Source organism: Bufo gargarizans, chromosome 2 (assembly GCF_014858855.1).
Source record: "Bufo gargarizans isolate SCDJY-AF-19 chromosome 2, ASM1485885v1, whole genome shotgun sequence".
Taxonomy (NCBI): domain Eukaryota; kingdom Metazoa; phylum Chordata; class Amphibia; order Anura; family Bufonidae; genus Bufo; species Bufo gargarizans.
The window spans coordinates 9,474,368-9,487,840 of NC_058081.1; positions in this window are offsets into that span (position 1 = coordinate 9,474,368).

The following is a 13,473-nucleotide window of genomic DNA, read 5'->3' on the forward strand; positions in this document are numbered from 1 at the left end:
AGGATGTCAGGGCGCATGGCTCAGCCGTCCTTGCCTGCTGTCGGTGACCATGGTTCTCATCTTCAGTTGGCGAGGAGACAGCCAGGATTCGATTTCTTGATGGAGAACGCTGAGCAGTTCCCCCCCCTGTGTGACTCAGTTCACCCAGGCAAACTCGCTGCACAACAGCGCTCGGATCGCTCTGAATTGTGCCTGCAGTGGAGGCTGAGGACAAGGTGGAGGATGAGGAGGCAGCGGAGGACATTGGCACAGGACCCACCTGGCCAAGCTGCTGGTGTGGCTGGGCAGGAACCACATTTACCCAGTGGGCTGTAAAGGACATATTTTGTCCTTGACAGTAATTATAGCTCCACACGTCGGCGCTGCCGCAAACTTTAGCAGACACTGACAGGCTCAAGGACTGGCCCACCTTCTGTTCAACATATGTGTGCTAGGCTGGTAGTGCCTTTTTGGAGAAGTAATGACGGCTTGGGACTCTCCACCTCGGCTCGGCACAAGCCATCAGTTCTCTGAAAGATGCAGAGTCCACCACATGGAAAAGGAAGGACTGTAGTACCAGCAACTTGGCCAGGAGCACATTTAGCATGCATACTGATGTCTATTTGCAATCACCTCTGGGATTGATGACTGACAAAATAACTGACGAGGGTTAGGATGAGGAGGAGCAGGAGCATCAAACCAGTAGATGATGGAAAGGAAACACAGCTCCCTTCTGCTGAGGTGGTGGAGCCTTGACTTGCGTAAAACGGGTGTGGGCCACTGGGTGATGCAACGGCTGTACCACTACATTAGAACCACGGTTTTCCCAGGCCACTTTATGGTGATGCTGCATATGTTTACGCAGGACCGTGGTGCCAACATTGTCACTCTGGCCACACTTCAACTTCTGCAAACAGATTCTGCAAATGGCCATGCTGACGTCCTCCTGTGGCTTGATGAAAAATTGCCACACCACCGTATAGGGCATTTTGCACCCACCCCTCCGTGCTGACTGCCTGCTACCGTGGCCTCTGTGAACCCCTGCACCGCTACAGGTAGGCTCCTTCATAGTGTGTGGTCTACTCTGGGCACGTTTGGCTCTCCGGGCACTGCTTCCACCCTGCTGACTCACTCACTACTACCCTGATAGCTCAGCCGCTGCCTTACACGCAAGCTGCCACCCTTTTCTCCTGATGATGATGAAGCCCCCTCTTTGCTCGGCTCTCATGTGTGATCGGCCACATCGTCGTCCACGACTGTCTGCATGTCACTGATTTCAGCCTCACCAGTCTCAGGGCCACATGCCTGACCGCTCGCAGAACCAGCTCCCGTGTGACTCTCATCGTCGGGCAGTAGCTGCTGTCTGTCCTCTAGAATCTCATCCTCGCTGAAAAGTGAAGCCCAGCTGACAGCATAAAATACTTCTCGAGCTGAGGGAACAGAAAATGACAGAGGCAGGTTGAGGACAGGTGAGGGCACAGAGCTTGTTCCCAGCCATGCCAACTAAGGGTCATGTCAGAGGAACCCACCGGCTCCTGGCTGGGGGTGTCTGATGTCTCTTGTGATGAAGTAAAAGACTGAGTCACCCATTCAAGGACCACTGGGTTGCTGGTCAAGACACAACTGATAGATAAAATTGGCAGCTCAGCCCTGTCGTTGTGACTGCTGCTGTCACCCCCTTTCTTCTGCTGTTACTTCTGCCTGCTCCAGAAAAAGTTTGGCCACTGCCCGTTCCCTTAGAAGGGCCTGTCACCTGTCTGTCCGACATACTTTAAACTAGAAAAGCTACAATTTCTGTGGAAATTGTGTGAAGTGTTCTTGCCTCCACCAGTAGCCTACAACTGGAGTGGGTGGAGTAACTGGGTGGAGTGGCTTGAGTAACTGTTGTGTGGTTGGAGTGGCTGGAGTAACTGTGGAAAGGTTTGACTGGGCAGGCTAACTTTATGGAGTGGGCAGACTAACTGTGTGGAGTGTTTGGAGTGAGTAAAGATAGTAAACATTACACTAACCAATTGATTGATCAAATTTAACCTGCTCAGGACTGCCGTACGCAGGATTGCGTCCTGCCGGCGGCCCTGCTCTTCTGGGTGGATGCATATACGCGTCCTCCCGCGATACCCGAGATTTCCTGTGAACGCGCGCACGCAGGCGCGCACGCTCACAGGAACGGAAGGTAAGCGAGTGGATCTCCAGCCTGCCAGCGGCGATCACTCCCTGGCAGGCTGTTTTTTTTGTTTTTTTTTAACCCCTAACAGGTATATTAGACGCTGTTTTGATAACAGCGTCTAATATACCTGCTACCTGGTCCTCTGGTGGTCCCTTTTGTTTGGATCGACCACCAGAGGACACAGGCAGCTCTGTAAAGTAACACAAAACACTACACTACACTACACCCCCCCTGTCACTTATTAACCCTTTATGAACCACTGATCACCCCTGATCACCCCATACAGACTCCCTGATCACCCCCCTGTCATTGATCATCCCCCTGTCATTGATCACCCCCCTGTCAGGCTCCGTTCAGACGTCCGTATGATTTTTACGGATCCACTGATACATGGATCGGATCCGCAAAACGCATACGGACGTCTGAATGGAGCCTTACAGGGGGGTGATCAATGACAAGGGGGTGATCACCCATATAGACTTCCCGATCACCCCCCTGTCATTGATCACCCCCCTGTAAGGCTCCATTCAGACAGCCGTATGATTTTTACGGATCCACGGATACATGGATCGGATCCGCAAAACACATACGGACGTCTGAATGGAGCCTTACAGGGGGGTGATCAATGACAAGGGGGTGATCACGCATAAAGACTTCCTGATCACTTCCCTGTCATTGATCACCCCCCTGTCATTGATCACCCCCCTGTAAGGCTCCATTCAGATGTCCGTATGATTTTTACGGATCCACGGATTCATGGATCGGATCCGCAAAACACATACGGACGTCTGACTGGAGCTTTACAGGGGGGTGATCAATGACAAGGGGGTGATCACCCATATAGACTTCCTGATCACCCCCCTGTCATTGATCACCCCCCTGTAAGGCTCCATTCAGACGTCAGTATGTGTTTTGCGGATCCGATCCGTGGATCCGTAAAAATCATATGGACGTCTGAATGGAGCCTTTCAGAGGGGTGATCAATGACAGAGGGGTGATCAGTGACAGGGGGGTGATCACCCCATATACACTCCCTGATCACCCCCCTGTCATTGATCACCCCCTGTAAGGCTCCATTCAGACATTTTTTTGGCCCAAGTTAGCGGAAATATTTTTTTGTTTGTTTTTTCTTACAAAGTCTCATATTCCACTAACTTGTGTCCAAAAAATAAAATCTCACATGAACTCACCATACCCCTCACGGAATCCAAATGCGTAACATTTTTTAGACATTTATATTCCAGACTTCTTCTCACGCTTTAGGGCCCCTAAAAAGCCAGGGCAGTATAAATACCACACATGTGACCCCATTTCGGAAAGAAGACACCCCAAGGTATTCCATGAGGGGCATATTGAGTCCATGAAAGATTGAAATTTTTGTCCCAAGTTAGCGGAAATTGAGACTTTGTGAGAAAAATAAAATAAAAATCAATTTCCGCTAACTTATGCAACAAAAAAATGTTTTATATGAACTCGCCATGCCCTCATTGAATACCTTGGGGTGTCTTCTTTCCAAAGTGGGGTCACATGTGGGGTATTTATACTGCCCTGGCTTTTTAGGGGCCCTAAAGTGAGAAGAAGTGAGAAGAAGTCTGGGATCCAAATGTCAAAAAATGCCCTCCTAAAGGGAATTTGGGCCGCTTTGCGCATCTAGGCTGCAAAAAAGTGTCACACATCTGGTATCTCCGTACTCAGGAGAAGTTGGGCAATGTGTTTTGGGGTGTCATTTTACATATACCCATGCTGGGTGAGATAAATATCTTGGTCAAATGCCAACTTTGTATAAAAAAATGGGAAAAGTTGTCATTTGCCGAGATATTTCTCTCACCCAGCATGGGTATATGTAAAATGACACCCCAAAACACATTGCCCAACTTCTCCTGAGTACGGCGATACCAGATGTGTGACACTTTTTTGCAGCCTAGGTGGGCAAAGGGACCCACATTCCAAAGTGCACCTTTCGGATTTCACCGGTCAGTTTTTACAGATTTCGATTGCAAACTACTTCTCACACATATGGGCCCCTAAATTGCCAGGGCAGTATAACTACGCCACAAGTGACCCCATTTTGGAAAGAAGACACCCCAAGGTATTCCGTGAGGGGCATGTCGAGTTCCTAGAATTTTTTATTTTTTGTTGCAAGTTAGTGGAATATGAGACTTTGTAAGGAAAAAAATAAATAAAAAAAATCATCATTTTCCGCTAACTTGTGACAAAAAATTTAAAATTCTAGGAACTCACCATGCCCCTCACGGAATACCTTGGGGTGTCTTCTTTACAAAATGGGGTCACTTGTGGGGTAGTTATACTGCCCTGGCAATTTAGGGGCCAAAATGTGTGAGAAGAACTTTGCAATCAAAATGTGTAAAAAATGGCCTGCAAAATCCGAAAGGTGCTCTTTGGAATATGTGCCCCTTTGCCCACCTTGGCTGCAAAAAAGTGTCACACATCTGGTATCGCCGTACTCAGGAGAAGTTGGGGAATGTGTTTTGGGGTGTCATTTTACATATACCCATGCTGGGTGAGAAAAATATCTTGGTCAAATGCCAACTTTGTATAAAAGAATTGGAAAAGTTGTCTTTTGCCAAGATATTTCTCTCACCCAGCATAGTTATATGTAAAATGACACCCCAAAACACATTCCCCAACTTCTCCTGAGTACGGCAATACCAGATGTGTCACACTTTTTTGCAGCCTAGGTGGGCAAAGGGGCCCACATTCCAAAGTGCACCTTTCGGATTTCACCGGTCATTTTTTACAGATTTCGATTGCAAACTACTTCTCACACATTTGGGCCCCTAAATTGCCAGGGCAGTATAACTACGCCACAAGTGACCCCATTTTGGAAAGAAGACACCCAAAGGTATTCCGTGAGGGGCATGGCGAGTTCCTAGAATTTTTTATTTTTTGTTGCAAGTTAGTGGAATATGAGACTTTGTAAGGAAAAAAATAAATAAAAAAAATCATCATTTTCCGCTAACTTGTGACAAAAAATAAAAAGTTCGATGAACTCACTATGCCCATCAGCGAATACCTTAGGGTGTCTACTTTCTGAAATGGGGTCATTTGTGGGGTTTTTCTACTGTTTGGGTATTGTAGAACCTCAGGAAACATGACAGGTGCTCAGAAAGTCAGAGCTGCTTCAAAAAGCGGAAATTAAAATTTTTGTACTATAGTGTGTAAACGCTATAACTTTTACCCAAACCATTTTTTTTTTTGCCAAAACATTTTTTTTTATCAAAGACATGTAGAACAATAAATTTGGCGAAAAATTTATATATGGATGTCGTTTTTTTTGCAAAATTTTACAGCTGAAAGTGGAAAAATGTCATTTCTTTGCAAAAAAATCGTTACATTTTGATTAATAACAAAAAAAGTAAAAATTTTCAGCAGCAATGAAATACCACCAAATGAAAGCTCTATTAGTGAGAAGAAAAGGAGGTAAAATTCATTTGGGTGGTAAGTTGCATGACCGAGCGATAAACGGTGAAAGTAGTGTAGTGCAGAAGTGTAAAAAGTGGCCTGGTCATTAAGGGGGTTTTAGCTAGCGGGGTTGAAGTGGTTAAAAAGTGCACATGGCAAGCTTGATAGAGTGACACATTTAATTGCAATGGTGTTGCCCAAAGTGCTTCACAGTTACATTAAAACATACATTTATAAAAACATTAGCAGCCGATTTGTGTAGGTGGGCTTGAAAATGAGGGAGTGGTGGCAGTTTAGAAATCATGTCCTGATTTTTCAGCTCACACTCTAGATTTTGTCACTCTGCTGGCTGCTCACACACCTGGGTTCCTATGGCAACTCACTCTACAGCAAGGGCAGAGAAGTGCAGTTAAAAACAAACTGCTCCAACTTGCTCACTTCACTGGCGGTTGCCATCTTCAAATGGTTTTGGTTTAAAAATTATAAATCCTACAGCGAAGAGCTTTATATTGTGAGAATGTCAAGACCCAGGCCTACATTTTGATGCATAGTGTGTCTCTGAAATATTAAAAATAAAGGCACAGTCGCAGTTTAGAAATTGCCCTTCAAATTTGAGGTGGGTAGAGTGGAGTTTCAATGAATGTCAATGGACGGCGTGAGTTGCAAACAAATGGTCATATTGTGAAAACTATCAGGACTATGGCTTAGCTGTGGACATTTTTAGTGGCAGCAGGGTTAGCTGAACATTTTGATATAAGATTTGTGTAGGTGGGCTTGAAAAGCTCACACTCTAGATTTTGTCACTCTGCTGGCTGTTCACACACCTGGGTTCCTATGGCAACTCACTCTACAGCAAGGGCAGAGAAGAGCGGTTAAAAACAAACTGCTCCACAACCTCTCCTCCCCAAACTAATTTCCCCAGATCAGGTTGGCTTCATCCCGGGTCATCAATGCAGAGACGGAACCCGTAGAATGATCGATTTACTGCAGCTGTCGGAGGCCTCAGGTGCACCCACGATTTTTGTTTCTCTAGATGTGGAAAAGGCTTTCGACAGGGTGCACTGGGGGTTTCTAGCGGAGGTACTGAATCGGGTGGTCTGGCCCAATGGGAGTCCAGTGTTTGGCATTCCACTTCAGGCATTTACGTGGTGTTTATCAGTTTGAAAAAAATAAAGCTGTGACCGACCTCCGTCGAACAAAGGATAAGTGGTGTCTGTGTCTTTATGTGTCTGGAGGAGGGGTAGGCATGGTGAAGTAGATGTGGTTTATTTTCTCCATTTTTATGTCCAGTTCTTGTTTCCCATTTGTGTTAGACTCATTCAGGTAGTCACTGATATCGATTTGGACATGTTGTAAAGGATACCTATTTTTTTTATATTTTTTTAATTAGCAATTTTTATTGTTTTCTATTTTTCATAGCAAGGTACATGCTTTAGGTCAAATTTTGAAAACGTTACAAGTGACATAAAAGAAGGCAGCATTTACATTCGAAAAATTATCACATGTTCAAGTAACCAACGGGCGATTAAGCCCAACCTAGACAGGTATCAGCTGTTATCAGACAGAAGTACAATTAGTACAGTTAGAACAATTCAGGGTAAACAAGATATCAGGGATCCCAGAGTATGTTTCCTGTGGTGTAAGGAAGGAGCCAAGCGGGGCAGAAGGATCCTTATAGCAGGACATGGACGGGTGGTCAACTACAGAATAAGTACACGCTGAAAAAGCTTGTTATACAAATTTTCTATATATTTTCCAAGGCGACCACACTTTTAGGAAAGAGGATCTAGAATGTGAGTCCCAATGGGAGATTTCCTCCAGCCTATAAATCTGGTCCATTTTATTGATCCAGTGGTCAATACAGGGGATTTCAGAGGACAGCCAGTGCATAGGTAGGAGTAGTCTAGCAGCTGCCAGCATGAGCGCAAAGAGAGATGATTTATGTATACCTATATTACCCATCCCCAGGGATATCAGGGCTAGCTCAGGTGTGCATGGGAGGGATGACTGGCATATCTGATTGCACAGTTGAATCATCCTATGTCACCAAGGATTAATTAGGTCACAAGACCACCAGATGTGCATAAAAGTACCTTTAGATACGTGACACCTCCAGCAGATATCAGAGGCTGTTGAGCTGTACATACATGTTTTATCTGGGGTCTTGTACCATCTCATAAGAATTTTGTAGCTGTTCTCTTGGATGCGTATACATCTGGGTATCTTGTGGGGAAGGATTAAGAGTTTGATGATCTCTTGGGATGACAGATTTTGGTGTAAGTCCCTTTCCCAAAGGCCCACAATTGCAGGTTTAGGAAGGGAAGAGGGTGACTTTAGGTGTCTATATATTTTAGAAATAGTTTTGGATGGGTATACCTTACTGCACAGCATTTCCTCAAACCAGCTTGATTCCCTTGTTTGGGAGGCATTTTTAGCCCAGAGAAGTGCTTCTGTCCTGAGGAAATGCAGTAGGGTGGGGTTGTGGATCTGAGTATCAAATAACATGCACATTTCAGGATCAGAGAGAACACAGCCCTCCTGGTCAAGTAGTTGTGAGGCGGGAATCTATGATGTTCTTATGGCAGTTGGGCAGCTCTCCCTCAGTTCTTTGGGTGCCAAATCAATAATATCTTTTATGAGTAAAAGAGGGGAAGGAAGTATAGGATCTTCAGAGCTGGAAGTGAATCGCCTCCAGACCTTTAGGGTGTTGCGAGTGAGAGGGTTGGTTGCTGAGCCATGTGATGGGAGCGGTCTATCAGTCAGCAGAAGAGTCCGAGTGGAGGAGGGGAGTAAAGCGTTCTCTAATTTGGGCCAGAACTTATGAGACGGTTCTCTGATCAAATCTAAAGCCCTGGAAAGTTGGATAGCATCCATGTAGGCTTCAGGATCTGGGAGACCAATACCACCTTTAGATCTAGGTTTGGTCAGAGTATCATAAGAGATACGAGGGCTTTTACCTTGCCAAATAAACTTGCGAATAGTTTTATTCAGAGAGGCAAAAAATGATCTAGGTATTTCAATAGGGAGAACCTGCATCAGATAGGTGAGTTTCGGCATGATCAGGGACATAAAGATATTCTTCCTGCCAAACCAAGAGAGATATTGAGAGTCCAGGGAATCCATCTGGGCCTGAATGGATGCTAGGAGGGGTTTGTAATTTAGTCGGAATAGGTCAGGCAGATGAGGAGATAATTTTACCCCCAAATAGGTCAATTGCTGAGTTTGCCAATTAAATGGGGAATTTGCTTGAAGAGAGGAAAGGTTAGCAGGGGTGAGGCCTAAATGAAGTACTTGGGACTTGGAGGGGTTAATCTTGAAATTAGAAAGGTTGCCGAAAAGACTAAGCGTTGTTAGGATCTTGGGCATGGATTTATGTGGATTGGTGGTGATAATTAACAAGTCATTAGCAAATGCAGCTAACTTAAATTCTTGCGCCCCAACCTTCAGACCTCTAATTTCTCCATTTTGTCTAAGGGCTTGCAGGAGGGATTCCATCACCAGGACGAATAATAGGGGTGAGAGGGGGCATCCTTGTCTCGTCCCATTTCTAATAGAGAAACGGGAGGAGAGTATTCCATTAAATGACACGGACGCCGAGGAGCAGGTGTACATAGCAAACACTGCATTCATATATTGCTCTGGTACTTGAAATTTTGACAGAATCAATCTGATATACGTCCAGTCAGCTCTGTCAAATGCTTTTTCGGCGTCCGTGCCAATCAGGACCAAGGGGGTGTGTTTTTGCGAGGCATAGTTCAAGGCATCTATTATTTTGGTGGTATTATCTTTCCCCTCCCTTCATTTTACAAATTCTACTTGGTCAGGGTGAATTAGTTCAGGTAGGAAGCCCTGCAACCTAGTGGCTAACATCTTGGCTATAAGTTTAAGATCTACATTAAGTAGGGAAATTGGGCGATAGTTGGAGCATAATGTAGGATCTTTGCCTTCTTTGGGTATTATTGTTATAGTAGTCTTAGTCATATCGGAGGAAAGTGGGAGATTGGACATTGCAAGATTACAGACAGGGAGCAAATGAGGTAACAAGATGTTTTTGAAGGTTGAGAAGTAAGATATTGGGAGACCATCTGGTCCAGGGCATTTACCTCTGGGGGTAGATTTAATGGCCACATTTAGTTCCAAAATAGTGAATGGTTTGGCTAGGGATTCCCGTTGAGATAAAGTTAAGACTGGGAGGTCGAGAGTGTCCAGGAAGGAGTTAATGTTGGATTCCCTGCATAAAGAAGGATTAGGGAGGTCAGGGACTGGGAGATTGTAAAGGGAATTATAAAACAGCCTAAACTGCTCAGCAATCTCCTCAGCCTTAAACAGTTGGGTACCCTGCGAAGATCTAAGGGATTGAACATAGCGGGAGTTCCTTCTCTGTTTGATCCGATTCATCACATATTTAGAGGCTTTATTGCCATGGGCAAAAATTTTCTGTTGAGCAGACAAGAAAAACTTGGCTGAGCACTCATTTAAGAGTTTTTTTAACTGAGCCCTGAGGGAAGAAAGTTCCGCTAGTTGTTGGTCTGTCAGGGATTGCTTATGTGCTTTTTCAGCCAGGTGGATTTTTGACAACAGGTTGCTGAGCTTTTTCTCTGCTTCTCTCTTCAAAAAGGAGCAGAGACCAATCAGCCTGCCTCTGATATAGGCTTTATGGGCGTCCCAGAGGACTTGGGGGGATATCTCAGAGGTATTATTTATTAAGAAATATTCCTCAATATTTCTTAATAAATAATATTTATGAGAGCAATGTGTTTTTTGTTGTTTAGTAAAGATTGATTAAATCTCCAGTTGGGTATTCTGTTGGTTTTTTGGTCTGTGCTTATTTCACAGAAAATCGGGGCGTGGTCAGATAGGGTAATATTACCAATTTTTGGGAATGAACAGAATTGCAGTTTATCTTTCGCAACCAAAATGTAATCAATTCTGCTATATGAATTATTAGCAGGGGAATAAAATGAGTAATCAATTGCGTCAGGATTGTAGCAGCGCCAAATATCCAAAACTCCCAGGTTATGTATTTTCGTATGTAATAACCTAAGAGTTTTCCCTGAGGCTGGGGATTTTTTGGAGGAGGTATCAATTGAAGGGTTCAAGGCTATATTGAAGTCACCTGCCACAATAAGAAAGCCTTCTCTATGTTTCTCTATCAGAGAAAAGACTGGGGTGAGCCAACTGATTTGATCTACATTTGGGGCGTATATGTTCGCAAAAGTAAACATGGATTGTCCTACTTGGCCTATTAGGATTAGGTATCGACCATCCGGGTCCTGGACATGAGATTTATATTGAAAAGGGAGCCCTTTACAAAAGCCAATGCTGACTCCCCTCGAGGCCGCACCCCCAGCACCACAATGATACCAGGCAGGGAATTTAGAATGAGAAAGGTTGGGATAATTCCCATGTTTGAAATGTGTCTCCTGCAAAAAGACCACTGAACATTTCTCTCTATGTAGGAGAGAAAAAATCTGACATCTCTTAGAGGGGGATCTCAGTCCCTTAACATTATATGAAGCTAATTTAAAGTCTGCCATAGTTTTTTAGGGAGAAGGGAAGTTGGAGAAAATCTAAGTGATGTAGCAAAGGAAAATTGACCAACCAGCAACAAGGCGGAGGAGAGAGTGCGGCCACGAGGGGAGCCAAGGAGCAACCAGTCACCCGGAGGAGCCCCAACCAACGTGTTCTGGATATGTGAGGACATCCGTTTACCCATTTGAGAGAGTATTGGAGAGGAATCAGAGTACCTGTCAAAATAAAAACAATATGGAGCACCAAGTAAAACAGTAAATAAATACAAAGGATGAGTGAATATCATCCAAACAAGATAGGATATATTAATTGAGCCTATCTGATTAGGCAGCATGTAGGCGGGGGGGGGGGGTATAATACCCAGAAGCATTTCCCTCTTCAATGACATTTTTACTGGAATAAAGTGATTCATGTAGTAGTAGTAGAATAACCGGGGAGTCAGCAGGGCGATAATAAGAACCTTCATAATCTTGCCCACTATAAAACAGGTAAGGGGCAGATGGTGGGGGGAGATCTCATTTAAACCAACTGGTAGAGAGGGTAGTGCGGAGTGCTTAAAGATATGGGTGAGTGAGTGAGAAAAACTTATTTGGCACCTGAGGTATAGAAGGGCATAATTATACGGGGGGTGACTTGAGCTTCACATGAATTATTAGTTTGCAACATGACTAGCCTAACCTTAAGACAGATGGGAAAACTCAGATGAGAAATCCCTACTGTCTCGACGTCTAATACTCGGTGGAGAGTAAAGCGTGGGCAAAGAGAACGAGAAAATACAAGCTAGGTTCTCCACTCAGTATATAGGATATAGCCACACGATAAGCAATGTAATAGTAACTTAGAGTAAGTAAGTCCCGTATGTTGATTTTCTTGGACCCCTAAGCCTAGGGGGGAGAAAGCAGAGCAGACTACTTGTCTACCATGGACAGACGTTTGGGGGTGGAGAAGGAATTTCCCCTTCTGCTTCTTTGGGGCTTTGGGGTGCATAGAGGCTCCCAGGGGGTCACCATCGGGAGGTCAGGTAAGGAGCTCAGGTTCTGAACCATGTCCCAGTTTTCAATGGGCAATGGGGAAAGCTGGAGGAGATCATATGCTTTATCCAGATCTGTAAAAGAGGAAATGTGGATGCGTCGTCCCTCATGCAGGAAATATAGACAGAAAGGGAATGTCCACCTGTAAATAATTCTGCGCTAACATAGCCAATCTGTGAGAGGCTTCAAGGCTTTACGTTTTTTGAGAGTTGATTGCGCCAAATCCTGGAAAATAGTGATGCTGTTTTCCTCCCAATCCACAGAGTTGGAGTTTCTGGCGCTTGCCAGTATGGCTTCTTTTACAGGGAAGTGCAGAAATTTGCTAATTACGTCCCTGGGGGGCTCATTCGCCTGTGGTTTAGGTCTAAGGGCTCTATGGGCCTTTTCAAGCAAGACCTCATGTGCAGAGTCAGGACCTAGAAGTTTGAGGCATATCTGGATTACCGTTTCTGGAATGTCCACGGTTGAGACAGTTTCAGGAATCCCTCTAAAACGCAAATTGTTGCGTCTGCATCTATTTTCTTAGTCCTCCATGGCTGTGTATAAGGAGTTAATGTGGGTTTGAGCTATCGACAGGCTAGATAACACCTCGCTCTAATGTTGCAGGATTGCAGCCTGGGTTTCCTCTAAAGCCTCAACCCTCCGGCCTATGTGCTTAAGATCTTCTTTTATTGAGGAGATGTCCAGGCTAAGGGGGCCCAGGGCTTCTGCAAGAGCCTCCTTCAGGAAAGCTCTGGATATGGGCAGACAGTCCGCATCACTGGGATCATCCCCTACCTTATCGCCGCTGATAGCTGCTGACAGCTTGTGTCCTGAGCGTGGTGTGCCGGGCGCCATCTTGGATTCGCGGTTCACTGCCGCAGGGGCTGCTTTTTTAATAAATTTCTCCATCTCACCGGCTTGGTTCTGGGAGAGATTGTTTCCCAGCTGTTCTGTGGGCTTCTGGCCCCCGATTTTAACCATAGCAGAGTCCAATAAGCCTATGATAAGGTGCAGTGAGGGTATATATTTTTTTTCTTTTCCTTCCCACATTCAAAGAGCTATACATTTTTTAAGGGCTTATTTTTTATGGGACAGGTTAATTTATTTTTTTATATAATTCTTTATTTTTTAAGAACAAAACATATTCATAATGCGCTTTATGCGTGACAGGGAGTTACATTTTGTATATATCAGACATACACAATGTCACTAGGCATTTAAAGTACATACAGTCATGTGAAAAAATTAGGACACCCTTTGAAAGCATGTGGTTTTTTGTAACATTTTTAATAAAAGGTTATTTCATCTCCGTTTCAACAATACAGAGAGATTAAAGTAATCCAACTAAACAAAGAAAAC